Genomic DNA, 21,373 nt, shown 5'->3' on the forward strand with positions numbered 1-21,373 from the left:
ACTTTGGTGAATCTGGCAATTATGTGTCTTGAAGTTGCTCTTCTGGAGGAGTATCTTTGTGGCGTTCTCTGTATTTCCTGAATTTGAATGTTGGCCTGCCCTACTAGGTTGGGGAGGTCCTCCTGGATGATATCCTGAAGATGTTTTCCAACTTGGTTCCATTTTCCCCCTCACTTTCAGGCACCCCAATCAGACGTAGATTTGGTCTTTTTACATAATCCCATACTTCTTGCAGGCTTTGTTCATTTCTTTTCTTCTTTTTTCTTTTGGTTTCTCTTCTCGCTTCATTTCATTCATTTGATCCTCAATCGCTGATACTCTTTCTTCCAGGTGAGGCGATGCCTCGCCCTGCTTCAGCTCTCGCTGGTCAGGCTGCAGCAGCTGACCAGCACTGATTGTCTGGCACTCCCTAGTGAGATGACCCCAGTACCTCAGTTGAAAATGCAGAAATCACCGGTCTTCTGTGTCGCTCGCGCTGGGAGTTGGAGACTGGAGGTGTTCCTATTCGGCCATCTTGCTCCGCCCCCAGAACTTCCCAACACTACCTACAATTGCTCAAATATGACACTGAGATAATGAAAATTAAAATAATCAACAGTTAGTTTCATAAGGCTGATTAAAATGCACATCAGAGACTGGTAATTAGGATAATAAACAAATGAATGTCATCTGATAACTGTAGCAGGAAGATTTCCATGATGGCCCCACAGTTTCATCCCCTGAGCTACATGCTCTATGTAATTCCATCCTCTGGAGTGAGAACTAATAGGGTAGTCACTCTCCTGACTAGGTTACGTTATATGACAATGGTGAAGTGATTTTGCAAGTGTGATTAAGGCACCAAATTAACTGACTGAGTTAATTAAAAGGGAGACCTATCCCAGGTGGACCTAACCTAATCAGGTGAACCCTTGGAAAGAGGGTCCAAGCTTTCTGTGAAGAGATTTAAAATAGAAAGACTGTCCTGCTGGCCTTGAAAAATAAAAAAGTTCACATCATGGCCAGGCACAGTGGGTGCACCTGTAGTCCCAGCTACTCGGGAGGCTGAGGCAGAATGATGACTAGAGCGTGGGAGCTCAAGGTCAGCGTGGGCAACATAGTGAGACTTCATCTCTAAAATATTAAAATTAAAAATCTGTATATTTATATACACATGAAAACAAAATTCACATTGTAAATTTGTCTGCTGCCTATGGTGGGGGGGACGGGTCATGTGGTAAAGACCTGACAGTGACCTCTAGGAGTTGATAGCACATCCCAGCCACACATACCAGCAAGAGAATGGGGACCTCAGTCACACAATCACAGGGAAATGAATTGTGCCAACAATCTGAAAGGGCTTGAAAGCACATCTTTTAAAATAGAACCTGAAGTTGAAGACACAGCAGGCTAACTCACTGATTTCAGCCTTGTAAGATCCTGAGGGGAAGACCCTGCAAACCTTGCCTGACTCCTGACCCATGGGGAGTTAGATAATACATATATGTTGTTTTAAGTTATTAATTTTGTGGTAATTTATTTTGGTGTTTAAAATCCATACACTATCCTACAAATGAAAGCACAAGACCTGGTAGTTCTTTTTGCTTCCCTGACACAGAATACTCCAACTTGGGAATACTGCTTTGGAAGTACCCACCAGGTGACATGAAGAACTGCCTGTACTGTTACATCAGCACCTTTCTCAGTGCACACTTATCACTACATGTGGAATCATTCATGAGCAGCTGATGCAAGAGGAAATAATCCAAGCTTTTTGGTCATAGATAGGCAGTGTGATATGTGGGTACAAACTGAAAATGGACACAGGCAGCTGTATTACGACCTCACTAAGGAATGGCCTGGAAAGACAGTGACAGATGAATTCCTCCCATTGAAAACTTAGGGCAATATACCCATTTTTCCATTTTCTGTTGGCAGAGAAGTGCCCCAAATTTAGAATATTCAAGAACCATGGGAAGCAGCAAGTGGTCTGGCTGAATGGTCAACAGCAACAAAAGTTTGGAAAATTTGGGGCAGAGGCATGTGGATTGAACATGTGGGACTGAATGCAAAGTGTAAATACCTTGATATCCCATATAAATGCCCACTAGAGAGCATTTTCAATAAAGAGGCATCAAATAAACATGTAGATAAAATGATTGTACAGTTGATATAAGACATCCTCTGCCATCCCAGTGTTGGCATGATGGGCACATAAATGAAGTAGCCACGATGGCAGAGATGAAGACCACGTGTGGGCTCAACCATAAACCCTCCCTCCTTACAAAGGTTATCTAGCCAGTGCCACTGAGAAATACCAACATACCAACAACAAAGACCAATGCTAAGCCTTCGATATGGCACAGTTTTCTTGAAAAGACTGCTTTCCACTTGGTGGCAAGTTGACTACATTCAGCCAGTGATTTATTATAACAAGAATAGACAAATGATACAAATATGAGTGTCCTTCCTGTAATTAGGACTTCAGCTAGTGTCACTATCCAAGAGAATAAGGAGCATGTGATCCTTTGTCACAGGATCTCATATAACATAATATCAGAGAAAAGTACCAACTGTGCACAAGAAGTTGTGGGAATAACTACATTGAAAAGTGGGCAAAACATATGAATAGACAGTTTTCAAAAAAAGATATACAAATGGTCAACAAAGATATGAAAAATGCTGAAATCACTAATTATCAGAGAAATGCAAATTAAAACCGCTATGAGATATCACCATACCAGTCAGAAGGGCATTATCAAAAAGTCAAAAAATTACAGATTTTGGCAAGGATATGAAGAAAAGAGAATGTTTATATACTGTAGGTGGGAATGTAAATTTGTAAAACCTCTATGGAAAAGAGTATGGAGATTTCTCAAAGAAATAAATTAGAATTAAAATTTGATTCAGTAACCTCATTATTGGATATCTTCCCAAAGGAAAATAAACCATTATATTAAAAAAGATACCTGCACTCGTATGTTTATCATAGCACCATTCACAGTAGCAAAGATTTGCAATCTAAGTGTCCATCAATGAATGATCGGACGATGAAAATGTTACACACACACACACACACACACACACACAATGAAATACTATGCAGTTATAAAAAAGAATGAATTAATGTATTTTGCAGTAACATGGATGGAACTGAAGGCCATTATCTTAAGCGAAACAACTCAGAAATATAAAGTCAAATACCACATATTCTCACTTATAACTGAAAGCTAAATAGAGTGTCCACATGAACATAAAGTGTGGAATGACAGTCACTGAAGACTAGGAAGAGTGGGAGGTGGGTGAGAGAAGAGAAATTACTTAATGGGTACAAATCCACTATTATGGGATGATGGTTACACTAAACCCCAGACTTTACCACTCCACAATTTGTCTATGTAACAAAGTTGTACTTGTAATCCTTAAATTTGTGCAAAAAAAAAAAGTTGTGGCAAAGAGCCTATGACCATGGATCCACTGGTCATATTCCATAAATCACAACCCCGATTTGGATTGTGTTCCACTGGAATAGTTTCTGAAGGTACAGTTGAAGCACCACCTCAGAGATGTTACTCGTGGAGCATCGGCCATCCTGCAGAAAGTGATTTGTGCCTAGAATCAAAATACTTTATGTTGTGCAGATTCCCCAGTAGGAGAATGTGTGGCTCCAGGAACACAGGCTGAACACCAGAGTGACGCCACCACCTCTCCCAAAGACTCACTTGGGGGATTTGTGCTTATTGTGCTCACAGTGCTGGACTTCAGGGTTAGATAAAAAAAAAAAATTAGATGTTTTGGTTCCTAAATGTTAAAATCTTACACCAGGGATTACAAGTGTTTCATTGAACTGTCTGTCAGTTTACAGCTATTGCCTGGACACTTCAGGATGCTTGTGTCTGTGAATCAGCACGTAAGAAGCAGAGTGTTCCTCTCAGAAGGAAGCAGGGATGCTATTACACAATGAAGGTAGGGAGGAATATATTTAGCATCCAGATAATCCTCTTGGTCACCTCTTGGTACTCATCTGTTCAATTCTAATAATAGATGGATAAATGCAGCATTAGGGTCTGAGAAGGGCATGGTGACCAGGGGCTCAGAACCTGTTGAAAGAAAAAGCTATCATAGAATACTATCCATTCCCATCTTGTTTCTTCCTCATAGCAAGGCCATTTTAAAAATGAACTGTAATACTACAAAGTAGAACATGTTGACTTTTTTTTTTGACTTATTATGTTAAGAATTACTATGATTATTTCATTCCAGCACAAATAGATTGGGTACAATCATCCATGATGAAAATTAAAACAAGATCAAGATGCTATTTGTGAATCGTTTTATAAGTTAATTATTTACTATACTAGAACTTGGGAGGAAAATGTTTTTTAAAAGTAACATTTTTATCATGACTGCTGATTGATTGTCTTAATATTTAATACTAAACAATGCAGTTGTCATGACATTTGTTAAGATAATAAAAGATATGTGTAATTTTCTCTGAAAAACATTATAGTTCCTTGTTAACATTATCTATCACAGAGTGGCCAGCAAGTTTTATCTGTTAAAGTTAGAAATAATTAAAAAACACCAGCAAGTCTAATAAATAAATGTTATTTTGAAACCGTATTTTCTGTATTTTAAAACAGAGTCATAAAGCCATTTGGAATGTTTTTTTTTCCACTGTATTTTTCTTTTCCTTCACCTTATTGTAAAGTAAAGTAGTAGAGTGTTAAGATTTGGAAATGTTTTCCAAATTATTTGGTTCAACTCCCTCATTTTATTGAGACAAAAACTAGAGAGGTTACTTGAGTTATTTTAAGTCATTCTGCTAATTACTGCCAGAACTCCCAACTAATATGTGTCAAAACTTTTTAAAAAATGTTCTCTGTCATGGTGTTGTTGGAATAATGATAGTGTTTATTTTTTCCTCATTTCTTAATGACAAATTCTTGCTTTTTTATTTCTGTGCTTGTGCTTTCTCCAAATAGCTAAGTAAACATTAAACTGTAGTTTTTACTTCTATTTCCTTCTCTAAAATACAGATATAATATATAAAGAGGCTTGCTTTGTACATCTCAACCTAACATTAAAATATAAAAGACTCACAAAAGGATATTCATCCAATACACAATGTGGTTTTCTAATTCACAAGATGCCTGGAATTTCTTGTTCATATCTCTGATATCAGGATGCTGCTCCTAAGAGGGCGGCATCAGCAGCTCAAAGAAGAAACATATGAATTTGAATTGGTTTCTATAGCAATTCTTGTTTTGCTTAGATTTGCTTTCCTTAGCTTTTGCTTAGATTTTTATGTCTCTTCTGTCTTGAATAATTTTGTAGGCACAAGTGTTTTATTGTAATTTTTTATTTTAATTTTGTGCAGACATATTAGTTATATATATTAATAGAGTACATGAGATATTTACCCCCTCATGCAATGCATAATAATCACATTATGGAAGATGAGCTATCTATTCTCTCAAGCATTTGTCCTTTGTGTTATGAACAATCCAGTTATAGTCTTTTAGCTATTTTAAAATATCCAATTGTTATTATTGACTATAGTCAATATATATACTTGTTGTGGTATCAAATAGTAGGTATTATGTATTCATTTGAACTATTTTTTTTCTACCCATTAACCATCCCCAATTCCCTGCCCAAATACCCTTCCCAGCCTCTGGTAACCATCTCCTACTCACTATGTCCATGAGTTCAATTGTTTTGATTTTTAGATCCCACAAATAAGTGGGAACATGTGATATTTGTCTCTTTGTGTCTGGCTTATTTCACTTAACATCATGATCTCCGGTTCGACCCATGTTGTTGCAAATGACAGGATCTCATTCTTTTTATGACCTAATAGTACTGTACTGTGTATATGTACCACATTTTATTTATTTATTCACCTGTTGATGCACACTTAGGGGTTGCTTCCAGATCTCAGCTATTGTGAACAGTGTGGCAACAAACATGGAAGTGTAGATATCTCTTCTATATATTGATTTCCTTTCTTTTGGGCATATACATAGCAGTGGGATTGCAGGGTCGTATGGCAGATATATTTTTAGTTTTTTGAAGAACCTTCAAACTGTTCTCCATAGTGGTTGTACTAATTTACATTCCCATTAACAGTGTACAAGTGTTCCCTTTTATCCACATCCTCTCCAGTATTTGTTATTGCCTGTCTTTTGAACATAAGGTATTATAAGTGGGGTGAGATGATATCTCATTGTAGTTTTGATCTGGATTTCTCTGATGATCAACGATATTGAGGGGTAAATTCTGCAAACTACCTATTGGCTCTATGCTCATTATCTGCATGACAGGATCATTTGTAACCAAATCTCAGCATCATACGATAAACGTATATAACAAATCTGCACATGAACCCCCTGAATCTAGAATAAAAGTTGAAATTATAAATAAATGAATACATAAATCAATGAGCCAAAAGTTATTTTTGAAGAACCTTCAAATTGTTTTCCATGGTGGTTGTACACTAGTACAACCATACATTGCCATACATAAATACATAAACTCTGAGCCAGGAGTTATTGGGCATAAAAATAGAACCACTTTTTGTTCTTGGCCTAACCAGATGAACATACATTTTCAAATTAAAAAAAAAGGTCCCAGGCCAAATACCAAAATCAGAGGGGATCTCTAGGATCTTATATTGAGATCTCTAAAACATCTATCTAAAAAATTCTCAGAAAACCTAAAGACCTTTTAATAATTTTAATGGATCATGAAGTATGGCTTGCAGATCCTCTTTGTTAAATAATAGGACTTATAGGAATCTTAAGTTCATGTCTCACAGGGAACTTAAGTTGGAGATGAATTTAACTAGAAGAAATTTATTGTTTTTGTTTGGTAATGGAGTTGATTATAACTTGGTACATAAGAAATCACAATATTGAAAAAAGAATCATATTATCTTGACTTGATAGTGACAAAGATACTACCAAATTAAGAAAACTTTGCATCCCCAAACTTAAGCCAAAGAGCTAGCTGAGAGGATTACTTGGTTATAATTTTGACAAAGAAAAAATGATTTAGAAGTTAGAAACAAGATCCCAGAGGACTGAGCCAAGAATTGGGGAGATCTGTAATTGGGGGATCTGCAATAAGAGATCTCCAGTAAAGAAGCTGGAAATGTCTTCCTGGCTGGATTTCAAAATATCTATGGATCAGTAGCTGCTATCTGCCTCCTATTTTTTCCCTTTTTGATAACAGTGTCTATAGTGATTTTTCCAAGTAAGTCATATCATTTCATTGCATTTTGGGTGGGTGGGTGTGTCAGGGGTAGATTCTTTGTGTTCACAAGTATTCAGATCAGGGAACAGTGCTCAACGTGCTGTACCTGAGAAATCACACTTCAGAAATATCTTCCAACATAGAAGAAATTTAGGTAATGGGATATTGAGCTTCAAGTTAATCCCATGATGAGCTGAGTACTGGGGACATTGGGGGAGAAAATGTGCCCGTGGGGAAGATTACAGCAGAGTGTAGTTTCAAAAGATGGCCATGCCAATCTCTATTCCACCCAATATGTTATTCTTACAATAGGACTACTTGTCACTCCCCCCATGCAGAGCTGGGTCTATATCCCTTGCAGGATTTTTGTGACTTCCTTAGCCAATAGCATAGTGGAAACGTGACACTATGTGATTTCTGAGGATAAATCATAAAAATGTCACACACTTAGGGTTTGCTTTTTGAGAAGACTTGCTTTTAGTTGTATACTGTGAAGAAGTCCAAATGAGTGACTTAGAGAGACCACAAAAAAGGTTATATGTAGATGTTCTACATGAAAGCCACCTGAGGTCTAAGATGTAGCTGCCATTTATAGCCTGACATATGAGAGAAGACTCTACCATATTTATCCAGTCATCACCCATCAAGTTAGTTCAGCCTTTGAGTCTTCTCAGCTAAAGCCTCAAAGACAAGTTTTTCTTGCTTTGTGCTATTTTTATTCCTGACCCATAGAACCCATTAATATAATCAAATTATTGTTTTATGTCACTATAATTTGAAGTGGTTTCTTACATAGCATTAGATAGCTGATAAACTCTGAAGTAATTTTGAAAATTAAATATCCAATCACATTTTACATTAATGTCTATTTTCATTATAAGTAGAAATAATTTAAAAGGGTATAATTTCTGGCTTCTCATTAATATAGAGATTTTCCTAAAATTGGAGATGAGGCAATCAAAACTTTGGCAATTTGAAAAGTAAAGTGACTATATAAAAAATACATGAGTATAGTTTTTTTATCAATTGGAAATTTTGCATTGTCTGTTTTTCTTCATGAACTTAGATTCCTGTTCTGTTTCTCTTACAAAATATTGAACTTCTGTAACACACTGTATTTTCAACAATTTCTTTCACAGCATTTTGGAGTATTAAACCTTTGGGGTAGATATTTTGTTAAATAGGACTAAATTGCACCTACTCTCCACCTACTCAAATTACTAGAGAGGTTTGGATTATTTGATTACTTGTAAAACGTGGCCCTGCTGTAATTAGGTTCAAGAACAAAGTGTTTTACCATGTGAATCATAGATTCAGTTAAAATACTGCAATAAATCTTAGATAAGCACCATGAGGGATTTATACATTTATTAATTCTTTTTTTAATATGGTACAATTTTTCAGAGCAAAGGATAGGGATAAAAATAAGTTTCCCAAAATCAAATTCCAGTTCAGCACAGTACAGGACAAGCTGATATAACAGACAATAGTTTTACACCTCAAATGTAATCATAATTTCAAAAGACCCTTGGACACAACTACATTGTATAGGCATACTAATGTGTAAATAAAAACCAAAACATTATCATCAAATATAGTTAAGTTACTGTTTTTATTTTTTCAGGACACACTATGTTGCATAATACTCTGGGATGTAGCGTGTGCTCAGTGGAAATGGCACACACTTGTAGTTAGAAAGTTTGGGAATAAAATTCTTTGAGGAAGGCAACTGTATCAGTAAGGACTCCTTTGGTTGGAAGGTATAAACACATATATATACATATGTACATACATATACTTGAACTTCTGTAACACATTGTGTTTTCAACAATTTCCTTCACAGAATTTTGGAGTATTAAAACTTTGGGGTAGATATTTTGTTAAATATGTATGTACATATGTATGTATGTGTGTTTGCAGATAAAATATATTTAACATACATTTTAAAAAGACTAATAAAAAATTCAAACCAGTGACCCCAAATAGAACAGTGTCATTTGACGTACTGTGTGAGTCTGGTTTATTAATAACATTGAGCTAACTTGGTTCAGTTTATCGAGAGAAAGATATCCTTCTCCTCATTGTTGGTTCTCAATCCCAGGTGGCAAATAGACCAGTGTGAGGCTGTTTGGGGCTGGTACAGGACAGGGATATGCCAACGACAACCAATGAGGGAGTAGACAAGTAATCTAAAACACTCACAATGCTGAGGACGAGAACTCACAACGAAAAATAATTGACTTGCTCCAGTACACTACTGTTGAGAAGCCATATTAGCTGTCACCATCAGAGACTCTGCTTAGAGCCAATTGCTATTAATACTTTCTTTTATATGGACTTCTATTCTCGTATGAGTGAATTGGAAACACATAATTATATATATGTGAAATATACATTTACTCTATATTTATTTATAAAAATGGGATTTTACTATATATACTATTTTATAGTTTACATTTTTCCTCTTAGCAAGTTCTCGTGAATATTTTCCATGTTACCTGCTATTCTTCAACATGATTTTCACATTGTGTTTCTTCAAAAGAACACAATATCTTCTCCTTTGTCATTTGCTTGCTGTGGGACAGGCAGTTGGATTTTGCTGTTATATATGGTGCAACAAAGTAGAAAATCCTTGTACTCACATGTAGCTGAAATCTCAACTTGAACCACAGACTTTGCCCATCACTGTGGTTTATGCAAATATCGGTATATACAGGGCACTGGAGGAAACAAGCCAACAAGAAATACATTTGCACTGGGATGGAAAATCTTTTGAGAAATAGATCATTTGGGGATTCATACATATTTGATAATAGATGGCATAGAATGCCAAGTAGTAAACTAGCACAGTTTTCATTCTTTTGAAAATAACCCTAATATTTAGCTGAGTACATTGCTACTTTAAAAAATGCTACAAATCTTATCATCCTTGTTGAACTTAAATCTCCTGGCATTATATTCTGGCCAATGAGATACTCGATGAAATATTCTATGTAAGTCCAGAAAGTCTCCCTAAAATGAAGGAGTGCTAGTATTTCCTGTCTCTATCTTGCTTCCAGGGATGTGGATTTTCTATCTGGTGCTCTGGCATACATTTCAGTAATAAGGAAAACAACCACGCCCTCAGGAGGATGGCACAATAGTGTAGAAGAAGACTGGATCTCTGACAACTTTTGTAGCTTTCATAGCAGTCTAGGCTGTCCTCTTGTAGACCTTTTTTTAGGTAAAAGAGAAATCAAATTTCAACTTTGTTCAATCAACTGTTATTGGAGTTTCTCTGTGTATTCGTTTTCTAGGGCAGCCATAACAAAATACCACAGACTGAGTGGCTGAAACAACAGAAATTTATTTTCTCACAGCTCTGAAATCTGGGAGTCTGAGATCAAGATGTCAGCAGACTTGGTTTCTTTTGAGGCCTCATTCTTTGGCTGAAAGATAGCTGTCTTCTTGCTGTGTCTTCACATGGCCTTTTTCTCTGTGTGGGTGCATCCCTGATGTATCTATCTCTGTATGTCCTAACATTTTCTTCTTATAAGGACACCAGTCAGATTGGAATAGGGCCCTTCTAACAATGGCTTCATTTATTAAAGGCCTTATTTCTAAATAAAGTCACATTTTGAAGTACTGGGGATTAGGACTTCAATATATAAATGGTGCGGCGGGGGGGGGGGCATGGAATTCAGTCTATCACACTGTAGTATATCTGATCAAAAATAATCTTAAGTGCTAGCGGCAGAGTGTCTGTATGCCTGAGAGACTGGTAAGATGACCTAAACAAAATCTATTTGCCTTCTAGAAAGGAACATCCTAAGGTTTGGCTAGATGGGCCCAGGAACAAAATGCTGGGTGTCTGAGTAAAGTAGTAACAGTTAAGCTGACTCTGTCCTCAGTTCAGCTCTAAGGAACAAAAGTACATGGTTAAGGAGAGAAAAAGCAATAAGAAAAAAATTTTAATAATCTTTCATCATTCCTATAAAATGGATGCATAAGAAATCTAGCTTTGCAATTATTTTGCAATTATTTTTGTTTGATGGATTTCAAAACCAAATTTTAAATAAAAGATATTTTAATTTTAATTTCAACAGATGTTTTCAAATTACTATGCAAAATGGTTCTAATTTACTAACACGTAATAGTAATAGTTTGTTTCTAATAGGTCTCTTTGAAAGATGCTTTGTCCCTAAAAATGCTGAGGGGAATGACTTTAGCAGAAGTTTAGATGTCTTCTATCTTTGCAATTAATTGAGCTCCAAAGTGAGCTCATTCTTTAGACGGAAGAGTCCTTGGGCATAAAGTCAGGTTTTTTTTTTGTTTTTGTTTTTTTTACCAAGGCTGTCACAATTAAAGACAGTGTAGCTTATTTGACATTTATTGAGTTTCAGCTGTGGAAGACCAAGCCAGACTTCCTCTATAGGCTGGTTTATAATCTAATGCCAGAATCTAAAGAAGCAATGAATAAGAAAGCAGGGAAATCACAAGAGCTATGGAGTTGATAGATTGATTTGTATTTGATGTTCTCAATGAACTCTGCCTCAGATGCAAAGTACCACACTGCAGAAACAAATTGGCTATTAGGAAAAAGCTTCATGTTCTAATTGGAAAGGGAATATGCTTTTAATTTTCAAATAGTACAGAATGAAGAGGGGGAGCAAAGAAATAAAAAGATGCTTTAGACATAATTAAGAAAACAGTGTAGAAAAGATAACTGAGAAATGAAACACAAATAAAAGCTAGATAGTAACTGGGATTTAAAATTTAAAAAGATAAGTGGATTAGACTGGAGAATAAAACTTTGAAGCACTAAAGGTATTCTGAAGATGGTAAAGAAAAAAAAAAATGGCATGATGAGATTCAAGAAGCTCAAACATTGAAGAACTACTTGTGAAAGTTCTTCTACATGGCCCAATAAAGGCTGGGGGTAGGAAAAGAAGAAGTCCTAGTCTCTTACCTCAGAATATTAAAGCTTATGATTACTGGGGACTCACTGTGGTGCAGATAGCTGAAAATCTGACTCACAGTGTCTTTTACACAATAAGGTCATTTATTACCTGATGTAGTTGGAATGTGCAGTCTTAAGACGGATTTCATGGTGGTTTGATCTAGAGACAGCAGTTTCACTAAGAATCTGTTTTTTGTTTTTCTTTTTGTCTCTTAACTTTTCCTGTCCATTGTCAGCTTCATAAAGAGACCTCCTTTCCTCAACACATCATCGATGCCAGTGCCAATAGTATCCAGGGCTCCCTGTTTCCTCATTCATGTTTACAAACAGAATTCGTGGATGCTTTCCCAAAACATGGAACAAAAGATCTAGTTTTCACTGGTATTGGACTAGCATAGATAACATGTCTATCTTTGAACTAATTACTGAGACAAAGGGTATTGTCTCAGCAATTATGATTTTTTTACTAACTGCTAACTCGTTTAGGTGTATTAAGATTCACTTTGAATTTCTGAATGCAAACACTCAAACAGTAGGGATAACACACAGGAAAATCTGGGCATTATTAGGAAAGGAGAAGGAAAGACTGATGCTGGGGCTATGTAGGCAAGGCAAAATATGTTCACTATACCATCCTAATAAGTAGTAACAATCATGTACAGAACTAATTCCAACTCAAAGCACAGCTATTTAATAGTAAGTACACTACAATCAGAAGGGTGTAGGGTATATGGGAAACTTTTAATGTAAACTCTCTCTCTTCCACCTCCATGGGAATATTCAGTTTGCCTTTATTCAAAGAGAGCTTTTATGCCTTTCATATTTTCATTCAGTTTTTAAAATTGCACTGTGGTTGGAACTATATATCAATACCTACGTATAAGGAATCAATATATTTTCCTGCTAAGGGTGTGCTACATCATCCATGTCTTTTTCTCCCATGATTGTCAAAATTTATGTAAATATTATGAGGTTTTGCCTCAGAAGACAGAGATCCTTGTAACACAATTTTTAAAATGATGCTGTTACGTTTGTTTCATTTCTCATGCCAGATTTTCTAACCCTTTGCTGACTCCCTCCCACCTCAAATATCACAGCACCAAATTTTATATTAGCAGCTATTTTGAGCTAATTAACTATAGCTGCCAATGAGTAGGATATTGGCAAGTTGTTGATTTGGAAAATTAAGTAAAAGAAAACACGACAAAGAAGATTCCAGAAGTGTTTTGAAGTATTACAAAATTACAATGGTGATGCTTTCTGAATATTTACATATAGGAATCAAAAGGTGCTCAACTTTTGTATTTTGAGCTTAAATATTAATGAACATGCTCACTGCCTAATAAATGAAAGTATATATCCCCTAAATATCTTTTGTTCCAATTTCATTAGACTTCTTTGCAGCAGAGGTTACTCATTCCATCCTACCTCTTTGAAGAATAAAGTGTTTATATCAAACAAAACAAATGAAAAGCCTGATTTCCCTACAGGAGCATGGTTATTAGGAAACCTAAGGAAGTTCTGCTTCAGATAGAGCCTCCTAGGACCATGGCCATGTCCCAGTCAAATTTAGAAGCATCCGTCCTCACAGCTTGCTATGAATAAGGTTCCAGATTATTTGTCACCACACAGGGGTAACTCTAGGCCAGGATGAACATGTCTTTCTTTGCTTCCATTTACCTGGTCTGTGGAAAAGGGGATGGAAATGCACTGTGTTCAATAAGAACTGAAATGAAACAAAACAAAACATAATTTTAAGTAAACAAAATTATTAAAGAATATTAATTATTTTATCCCAAAGAGATAAATGAACTTCTAATTTGGCTCTGCTGAAGAAACAGGTTTGAATTCAATGCTCCCTTACTAATTCCAAAGGTGCAAACATCTTCACAGGTCCAAATGAAATCAAACTAAATGAAATGATAAAAAAGGAACCAGAGTTTGGTTTCATCTCAGATCTAGTAGCTAAGACAGGCTAAATACAATGAATAGGCAAAGGGTATTTGAGAAGACAGTACGTTCTAGGTCTTGGGCTTTTTGTTTGTGTGCATTTTAACTTCTCCCCTAAAAGAAGGCTTTGTTCTTAGGTTCTAAAACCACATTTCCAATACACGACACCTCTGCTATGCTTTCGGCTTCACTAGCCCCAAGGGTGGATCAAGAGCGTGGAGAGAGCAAGGGTTCAGTCTTCTTTGTAAACTGTAATCCTTAGAACTACCTTGTGTCAGCTTCCAATGTTGCACATCAAAGAACCTCCTTATCCCCAGAGAGGGTTTTTGTTTTTTATTTTTTGTTTTCAATTCTGCTCTAAACTTCTATTACTGGGAGTAAAGGAATGCTGAGAGATTCATTACTCCTGAAGTAATGAATATACTTGTATTATTACAAGTGATGTTCTAATATATTTTCTTCTTGTGGTAAATATTCCTCTATTGCTTCTGTGCCTCTGCCCCACTCCAGTTGTTCTGCAGGTTATCAGAAGTAACACTGATGTGCTGTAGTTGACTGGTACTGCCATACAAGACTGATTATTAAGGTCACGGGAATTTTTGAGCTGGTTATTAAAATATTGTCAGCTTGAAATAGGTCAGAGCAGAAGTATTTGTACTACAGGAGCTGCCAGTTGCAGTGGTTTGTCTGTTAACAGCCTCATCTGTTGGGAATAAGTCTAAACTTCTCTTACTCTAACACAGGCTTCCTTCCCAGAACAACCCTTCCTGAAATATGAAGTGAGAACTAAGGAAAGGTTAATTCATTCTCAAAAGGAAAATATGCAATTTTATATAAATAACCCACTAAATGAATAGTATTCCTTATGTAAGAAAACTATATATGCTTGATCACAAATATCTGGATCCATAAATTGGGAAATATTAACACTAGTAACTGTCTTTTATTGTTTAGCATGTCTGGAAAATGATATATTTTGACTCATTAAATATTCTCATTTATTTCTTAAAAATAACTAAAATGCCTAGATCTGTATTACAAATTTTTAAGAAATAAAACATAAAAGATATACTTGATAAAACTGTACAGGATATAATTTGATTTTATCATGATTCAGATGGCTCCTCACTAATTATGAATCATCATTATGAGCAGTGTGTTTCATCACATTTTAGTTGTTTAGAGATTGCTGGTGAATGGCATGTCAGGGACAAAATGCACGTATATATCAGAAAAGTGATAGTGAAGAAATTCAGATTTCAGGAGAAGTTTTTTTAAATGAAAATGTCTTCCTTCTCTGGCATACATTTTCCTGCATACAGAGTTTATAACCTCGTAGGCAGCTTTGGCTTTTCTCCCTCTTGCTTCCTTATCTTTCATCTTTTATTTTATTTTATTTTATTTTATTATACTTTAAGTTCTAGGGTACATGTGCATAACGTGCAGGTTTGTTACATATGTATACTTATGCCATGTTGGTGTGCTGCACCCATCAACTCGTCATATGGATATTACTCTGCATCGTACTGTCGCATTTACCTCTTTTTTCATTTCTCAGCTCTAATCCCTCAACACCTGAACGAATGCATCCTCCTCACTGGACTCCCTTCATTTTTTTTTTAATCATTACAGTCACTTTCTCCTTTAAATAGAATGTTGATAGTGTCACTTTTGCATGGTGACTCTCAACTGCTTGTCAAATTAAATAAAATCCCCTGGCACTGCTTTTAACAGGTATTTCTCTTCAGCTCTGGATGGGTGAGACACTCCCATGGTATCTCGGAGCCACACACCGTGAAGGACAGTAGAATGATTCCATGTGAATGGTAAAGCAATGATAAGAACTTGATCCAAAGGAGCCTTCCAACTGAAGTCAAGCCAGCTGTTACTTGTATGGTCAAAAACCATGATGGTACCTACAAGGCATGTGATTTTGAGTATTAAGTTACTTAATTTCTCTGTGCTTTATCTATAAGGTAAGCTAATTGTAATAGTAACTACCTCATAAAGTCGTAAGATATAAATGAATTTAATACAAGTAAAACATTGAGAACAATGTCTGGCACATACAACATACTCAGTGATAGTCAAGCATACTATTTGTATTATCATCATCTTCATGATCATCATATCCATTTCACATATGTGGGAAACATGGCACAAAGTTCTATTCATGCATAACAAGTATGTGTCTCTCTTACCCATCCCATTGTTAGAATCTCTGGCACATAAGGCCCTTTGTTGTTGTGACATAAATCTCTACAATGTTTAGTGTAGTGCCCTGAACTAACTGTTTAAATCGACCCATGCTTTCTTGTGGATGCAGAGCAGAACTATACCTCTTCCATAAACTTAACAAAATATCCTTTGTTATACAAGTTATAAACTGCATATATAAATGAATATGGACTAACAAAGATTCATTTACCTAACAGTTCCAGTATCCACTGGTACCTGTGGAAGGATAAAATTCATATTTACAAATCATGTTTTAAGTAGTTGAAAATGCTCTCAGTGACTTGTTGGTAACATTATACACTGTCAAGCACGAGAAACAGGTGAAAATTAGAAATACATTTAATACTGATGAAGAAGATTTGTCCAACTTCATAGCATCCTTTGAAAAGGAGAACTTCAAAAACTGTCTGTTCCTACTAAAGGAGAGAGTTTGTAAGTGGATGAGTGGCTGATAATGGGAAAGCAGCTCCTATGGAGTGGGTTAAGAAATGCCCCGTCCCAAAGAAACCACTTGGAAACCTAAGCTTATCTTACAGAGAAGTGAAACCATGGCTCCAACTACAAAATATAAAACGCATCAGGTCATTCAAAGACTTTCCTTTCATATCAAGCCTAAATCTCAGTTCTGTATACAATAAAATGCCACCTCATGAAACTTCCCTCTCCTCCTGATCAAGTAGGGTCGCTGCCCATCTCTGACCTGTGCTTGTTTAGAATTTGGAAACTTGTAGAGCAATTGAAACAAACAGATCCAATAGGATTAGTGTCTTTATAAGGGGAGACATCAGAAACTCACGTCCTCTCTCTGCCATGTGAGGACACAGAGAGAAGGCAGCCAAATACAAGCCAAGAAATGAGCTCCTAGCAGAAAGAGAATCAACTAGCACCTTGATCTTGGGATTCCCAGCCTCCAGAACTGTGAGAAATTAAATGTCTGCAGTTTAAGCCACCCAGTCTATGGTATGTTTTTATGGCAGGCCAAGCTGACTAATACATCACTCTGCTTCCAGAAGAGTTAAGAGCAGCACACTGCCTGCTGATTGGGTGTTTCTATTGCATATTGCATCTTCAAGAACCAGTATGGGTTTGAAGGGGAACTTTCTTACATGACAAGGGAAATTAATTTTATTCTTGTTGGACTGAGAGACAAGCTCAGCAAGCGTGTGAAGCAAAAGAGACTGAAATTAAATTTAAAAAAAAATCAACTGATATTTTTAATAAAGGAAGAGATTCATCTACCAGGAAGCTTGATTTCTCATTCTTAAATATAACATTGACAAACTTTTTAACCTCTCTTAATACCTCCTCTTGTGTAAGAGACTTAGTTTCTTCACCTGTAAAAAAGAAGAATATTTGCCCTCTCACTCTAAAAACACTGGCATGAGAATAAATTGGAAATGGATGGAAAAAAAGCTCTGCAAACTCTAAAACAAACTTTAAGTAACATAAAAATGAGGTAAGTTTTTTTAGGTTTATTGAGAAAGGATTCTAAAAACTCTTAATATAAAACATAGTCACAAATTATAGACTGTATTTTCAGAATACTATACCCTTCCTTATCACAAAACACTATCAAGTTGGTCAAAATTATCAAGTTGATTAAAATTCTAACTTCTAGGCCAAGAGCAGGGGCCCACACCTGTAGTCCCAGCACTTTGAGGGGCAAGGTAGGTGAATCACCTGAGGTCAGGAGTTTGTCCCCAGCCTGGCCAACATGGTGAAACCCTATCTCTACTAAAATTACTATATATATATATACATAATATATATATTAGCTGGGTGTGGTGGTGGGCGCCTGTAATTCCAGCTACTTGGGAGGCTAAGGCAGGCGAATCGGAGAATCGCTTGAACCTGGAAGGCAGAGGTTGCAGTGAGTCGAGATTGTGCCACTGCACTCCAGCCTGGTGACAGATGACACAGTGAGACTCTGTCTCAAAAAAAAAAAAAAAAAATATTGCTGCTTGCCTGGATTTTGATTCCCACACTTGAAATACATTCTGTTCTGCTCTATGTGATGTGTGATTTTCCTTGGGTTAGGAACAACCTAAGGATGGCAGAGGTACAAAAGAGCTAAAGGAATTGTCAAAAAGAAACTGACATACTGTAAACTTGTAAACTTCCGTGCACATTTCATTGGCCAAAGCAAGCCACATGATCACACCCAACCTCTCTGTTTTGTTATTGGCTCTTCCATCCAAAGTCCATCTCTTATTCTCTGCTTTATGATGCTGAAGATGGAGCTCTGCAAACATATTGTTCCTTTTCTAGCTACTCTCTGGCAAAAGAAAATGCTAAAGGGAAATTGGAGGAGTGGAGTAGGGAGGGGGGACTTGTTTCTGCTTGTTTTGTTTCCTGTTCTGTCAGTGGCACCACAACAGTCCTTTTTATCTGAAAGTTTCCATTTTTTTCCCCTGAAATCTCAAAACCAGCTGTGTTGTACTCCTTCAAAAATACTGACAGCTGGCCAATGCCTCCTCCTCAGAGGTATGTTCTTTCAGGAGACACAAGCCCTGCCAGTTAACTCCCTCCCTCAGATATCCTGGCTCAACCCCAGGGGTCCTTTCTCTAAACTCCTGAGGAGCCAGCACCAAGCTGGGGAGCAGCCCTTCCTCTGAGGTAGGGGGGGTTCTTTTCTGTAAGGTTTCTTACCCAAGCTTCTAGCTTCAAATACTTCAGTGTCTCCCCTTTGGTCTGTTAACCTGAAGACTGACAGCTGCATTCTATAAGGAACATCTGTTTACTTCAGTGTCACCTCTTGGCTTTTCTGTTCTTCTGTACCTGTTTAATGTATTTCTTTTATGAATGTCTCTAAACATAAACATAAACTAAACTAGAAGCCATGTTTTTTTCTTTACTAGGCACTTATTGATGTAATTCTTGGAATCAGGATTTTAAAATATGAGACTTTGAGAAGACTATGTTTGAAACACAGAAGATTCTGTAGGGCTCCTTTTAGTACTTCCATGTCCAATGGGAAAAATGAATGGCAGATCACAAACACCTAAAGACAGAGACACAGAGCCATTCAGACCTAACAAATAAAGGTGTGGGTCACTCCAGAAGGTAAGTAACTCCAACCCTGCTAAGGACCCTGGTAAAGATAAGAGAAACAGGAAATGTGTTGTGGAAGAAAAAATGTATAAATATCAACTGTGGCTTTGTAACCACTTATAAAAACTAGAACTGTAGAAACAAAGTAAAATTTCTTACTTGCTTTTATTTTAAGTGTATGTTTGTGTGGATAGATGCTAGATAGGTAAAGACATCAGCAACAAAGAAATCAAACAATGAACACCAAAGAGTCTTCCCAGATGCAACTAAACTTTCAGACTCACAAAGCTATTACTTGGCTCTGATCTAGTTAGAATAATATAGGACAGGAACCCAGCTTGCTAGAAGGCAGAAATTATCAGTGTTTTAATCCCTTCAGGCAACTGTAACAAAACACCATAAATCGGATAGCTTATAAACAACAGAGATTTATTTCTCACCATTCTGGAGGCTGGGAAATGCAAGATCAAGGCACGATCTTGTGTCTGGTGCAGGCCCGCTTACTCATAGAGGTGTCTTTTTGCCATGGTCACATGGTGAAAGGGGTGAAAGCTCCATTGGGGCCTCTTTTAGAAGGGCACTAATATCCTGAGGACATAGCCCTCAAGATCTAATAATTTTCCTAATACCATTCACCTTGAGAGTTAGAATTTTGGCATATGATATGAGTTTTTCTTTTTCTTTTTTTGAGACGGAGTCTCCCTCTGTCGCCACGCTGGAGTGCAGTGGCACCATCTAAACTCACTTCAAACTCTGCTTCCTGGGTTCAAGCAATTCCCCTGCCTCAGCCTCCCGAGTAGCTGAGACTAGAGATGTGCCACCACGCCCGGCTAGTTGTTTTTGTTTGTTTGTTTGTTTTGTATTTTAGTAGAGACGGTGTTTCACCATGTTGGCCAGGATGGTCCCGATCTCCTGACCTCGTGATCCACCTGCCTTAGCCTCCCAAAGGGCTAGGATTACAGGCGTGAGCCACTGCGCCCAGATGGCATATGAGTTTTTCAGGGGACACAAAAGATTCAGACTACAAAAGTCCATCATTCTTGTCTAGAACCTATCTTCTTATCCTCCCAGATTTCTGCCCCTCCGGGTGACAGCTGTGGTGCAAAAAGCCACGATCCCCAATGGGTCGAAAAGGGAACCAATCTAGCTAATGCTTCATATTACACAATATCCACTTTTCCGTTCAGTTTCTCAATACTTTTTTAAATGAATTACTTATAATAAATTTTCTCTGTTGAATAACTAATACGTTAAGTCATTTCCTAACATTGAATTACTACATTAAAATAATGTTACTTCTGTTTTTCTTACTAGACTCCCAACTGCTAGATTCAATACATTTCACTCTGCCCACAGAGGTAGGCATGCACACTAATCCTAGGGGCACAATGACACTAGTAATATTTAAATACAGAAATGAACATATGTAAAGGCATTAAAATTATAACAATTTAAAGCTCCACATACATCAAAATTTAATGTTTCTTGGAAAATTCATTTCAGCTTTTACTTTGTGGTTTTGTTTTATTCTGTTTGATTTTGTGAGTGGAGGATTCATTGCACAGTGATTGAACTAGTCATGATTTATGAAACCATAAAAATTCATCCCGAAATACACACATCTATTTCACAATGCATATATACACCCATACTGAAATGACAAAGTAGTACAGCTATAAACAGGGCTTGTAGCTGCAACCCTTGAAGAGGGTATTTCGGCGTAATGTGACACATGTAAAATGACTTTGTTCTCTCTTGTTTCACTTGAGTTCAAATGTCTATTTGAGTTTGCAGCCATTTTCAAACCTGGCTGGTCTTTTTAAAATCAAGGGTACATTTAAACTTCATTTTGTATGCCCTTCTTAACATCCACTGATTTCTTTGTCCACACTCATACTGTACACCTCCAGACAATACCAGTTGTTTCCTTTACAATTGTCTTTTTTTTTTTTTTTTTTT

Source organism: Rhinopithecus bieti, unplaced genomic scaffold (genome assembly GCF_001698545.2).
Source record: "Rhinopithecus bieti isolate Rb0 unplaced genomic scaffold, ASM169854v2 scaffold_17939, whole genome shotgun sequence".
In the NCBI taxonomy this organism is placed as follows: Eukaryota; Metazoa; Chordata; class Mammalia; order Primates; family Cercopithecidae; genus Rhinopithecus; species Rhinopithecus bieti.